This window comes from Myotis myotis, unplaced genomic scaffold (genome assembly GCF_014108235.1).
Source record: "Myotis myotis isolate mMyoMyo1 unplaced genomic scaffold, mMyoMyo1.p scaffold_m19_p_14, whole genome shotgun sequence".
NCBI lineage: Eukaryota > Metazoa > Chordata > Mammalia > Chiroptera > Vespertilionidae > Myotis > Myotis myotis.
Window position 1 is genome coordinate 3,627,099 of NW_023416318.1, and position 3,535 is coordinate 3,630,633.

The following is a 3,535-nucleotide window of genomic DNA, read 5'->3' on the forward strand; positions in this document are numbered from 1 at the left end:
CCCCTCCTATGCCTGGATAGCTGTCAAACTCTCCCTTTTTGTCCATCAAGATTTGCTTTATATATTTAGGTGCTCCTATGTTGGGTACATAAATGTTTACAGAGGTTATGTCCCCTTGTTGGATTGCTCCCTTTATCATTATGTAGGGTCCTTAGTTGTCTCTTAAGATAGTCTTTGTAAGTCTATTTTGTCACATATAGGTATTGCTTCCCCAGCTTTTTTTTCATTTTAATTTGCATAAAATATATTTTTTCTATTCCTTTTAGTCTGTATATCACTTTCTGTGGTAGGACTTGTTTTCCCATCCATTCAGCTACCATGTTTTTTGATTGGAGCATTCACATTTAAAATGATTATTGATAAGTATGCATATTTTTTCATTCTATTCTTTTAACTATGTTCCTCTTTTTTTCTCTTTCTTGACCCTTTAACAGTTCTTTAATATTAGTTTGGTGGTAAGGAGCTTCTTTAGCTTTTGGTTGTCTGGAAAGCTCTTTATTTCTCCATCAATTTTAAATGAAAGCCTTGCTGGATAGAGTCTTGGTTGTAGTTCCTTCCTTTACATCACACTGAATATTTTCTGCCAATCCTTCTGACTTGAAATGTTTCTATTGAGAAATGTGCTGTAGTCTTCAGGGAGCTCCCTTGTAGGTAACTAACTAAATTTCTCTTACTGCTTTTTCTCTTTATTCTTAATCTTTGCCATTTTAATTATGATGTGTTTTGGTGTGGGACTATTTGCATTCATCTTACTTGGGACTCACTGTGCGTCCTGGACTTGCCTTTTTCCTTCACCAGGTTTGGGAAGTTTCCGTCATTATTTCTTTTAATAGGCTCTTGATCCACTGCTCTTTCTTTTCTCCTTCTTTTACTCATTTGATGCAATTCATGTTGTTAGGATTCATTTTGTCCCAAAGATCCCTTAAACAGTCCTCATTTTTACTTTTTTTTTTCTTCTCTGATTGTCTTCTGCTACCTTGTCTTCCAAACAGATTCAATCCTCTGCTTCATTCTCTTGCCCATGATTTCTAGTGTACTATTCATTTCAGACATTGTATCCTTTATTTCTAACTTATTTTTCATGCTCACTATCTCTTTATTGAAATTCTTATTGATTTCATCCATTCTTCCTCTAAGTTCATTTAGGATCCTTATAAGCATTTTTTTTTAATTCTGTATCTGGTAGGTTACTTGCCTCTACTTCACTGATTTTGTTTTTTGAACGTGTCTGATGTACTTTAAGGGGGAAAATTTTTCTTTGAGTCCCCATTTTGGCTATTTGGGTGGTTATATATCTATGTATTAGACTATTAGACACTCAATCTTGGTAGTGTGGCCTTATGTAGTAGGTGTCCTGAGGGACGTATTGTCACAGTCTTCTTTTATCCAGAGCTGAGTGTTCCAAGAATGTCCCTTGTGTGTGTTGTATGGGCTCTCCTGTTGTAGTTGAGTCTATATTGCTGTTGGCTTATTTATGTACGTGGCTGACCTTCAGGGTGGCTGACTGTGAGGATCACCCCTGACCACATTGAATGAGCTGCTGCACAGGTGCTGTCCACATGGAGCAGAATTCGCCTCAGCAGGTTCTGCTGTCCTGTAAGATCTCCCTTTGGATATGCTTCTTGTGAAGCAACTGGGTCATGCTCTGATGTCATCTGCAGTTGGCCCCTGTGTGGGTTGAACTGCATGCAAGTGAGAGGGACTCTGGTGCTGGCCAATGTCAGATGCTTCCTGTGACTGGCCATGGGACCTCTATTTGGAGCTGAAAACAATTCACAGTGTGTGGCTGCCTCTGCTGGTTCAGAGTGAGAGCAGGAAGGTCCAAGCAGTGCACCAAGTCTGCCTTTTACCTGTACTGGATGAGGGAAGGTCAGCAAAAGTCCCAAGGTGCCCCTGTGTTCTGCCTCTGCCGACCTCCACATGTGGGTGCCTGTTAGTCTCGGTCACTCAAAGAGCCTCTGGAGGGACTCAAGTTGCATGAAGTATTTTCTCAGTGAGTCCTCAGGAAGGGACGAGCGTTGGTCATCAGATTGATACAGGTTTAAACTTGGTGACTGTGCAGAGACTGTCGCCATTCAGCAAATGCCCCATGGTATACTTGTCCTAGCTTCCACCTACTGGGTCCTCACACACCTTTGAGCAGTGTACAAGAGACTCAGACCCGGCTTTCTTGTAAGAGTAGAATTAAAAGGTCCAAACATTCCTCATGGCAGGACTTAGGTTGGCGGGGATGTATATTCTGACATCAGCCATGTGAGCTCAAGGACTTTGCAGAGGGTGTGTGGGTTGTCAGAGGCCATGGAGCTGCTTCCTGCTGTGGACTATTCATGGTCCCCTGGTTGCAGCTGGAGAGTGAGAGCATGGGGGGGTCACGCAGCTCTGACCCGGTAACTATTTCCCGCACAGTTTAGTTCCCTCTTGTGTGCCTGATCCCAGCAGATAGGACCCTCCATTTCCATCCTAAGATAACTGCAGTTCTCTTCAGATGTCTGACCAGATGCATGTTCAATGGCAGCCTGAGCAGCACCAACCCTGCCTTCTTTCCTCAAGGCTGAGTGAGCCAGGCTGGCTGGGGGGCAGAAAACGGCAGTTACAGGTCCCTTGGGTGGGTTGAAATGCTATTAGAACCATTAAGATTTTTTTAAATGTTTTTTTCCTTTGTCTGCACCTTCACTAGAACAAAAGCAACCAAAGTGATGCTTAGCTGACTCTCATGGAAGCACAGTTCTGCCTGCACCAGTGCCACATGTCACCAGAGCAGTGAAGGGAGCTACTGGAGGAAGAAGACAGGGCATTCCTCTCCTAGCAGTGTAACACCCTCACAGGCATGATTCTGTCTGGAGAGCTGACCCCTGCTGGAGCGCTTAAGGCTTTTAGGCACCGACTGTACTGATCTGATTTATATTTTTTAAAGATCACTCTGATTTGCATTTTTATTTTTATTAAAAATTATTTTACTAATTTAATTTTTTTTCAATTAGAGATGACATTCAATATTAGTTTCCAGTGTATATAATAGTGGTTTGACATAAATATAACATATAGAGTGAACCGCTGATAAGTCTAGCATTGGGCAATCTTTTAAAAGGATATTAATCCTTATATGCGGGCTCCACCCTCATAACCTAATCACCCACAATAGACCCACCTTTTATTTATTTTAATCAAACTTATTTGGGTGACATTCATTAATAAAATTTCATAGGTCAGGTGTGCCATTCTATAATGCATCGTTTGTATATCGCATTGTGTGCTCACTGCCTTCAAGTCTCCTTCCACCACCATTAATCACCCCTATGCCCTCTTTTTCCTCCTCCCACCCCTCACCTGCCAACCCTATCCACCACTCCAAACACATCACCCCCACCTGCCACTCCACACCCCATACCCCCAGCACCACTTGTCACCCCACATTCACCAGCCCATCCTGCTACCCACACACCACACCCCAGCCCCCACCCACCACCCACCAGCCCCAACCCCCACTCCCACCCCCCCAACCCCTACCTACCACCCTTTACCCCCACACCCCACC

At 43.3% G+C, this 3,535-nt stretch overlaps 1 non-coding gene across 1 annotated transcript; it reads right to left on the reverse strand.

The window, feature by feature from the left end:
* Positions 1-2,657: 2,657 nt before the first annotated feature.
* On the reverse strand, positions 2,658-2,860 carry LOC118669539. The gene has a single exon (XR_004972012.1). It is a non-coding gene; the product is annotated as a small nucleolar RNA SNORA74 (small nucleolar RNA).
* Between the last annotated feature and the right edge of the window lie 675 nt (positions 2,861-3,535).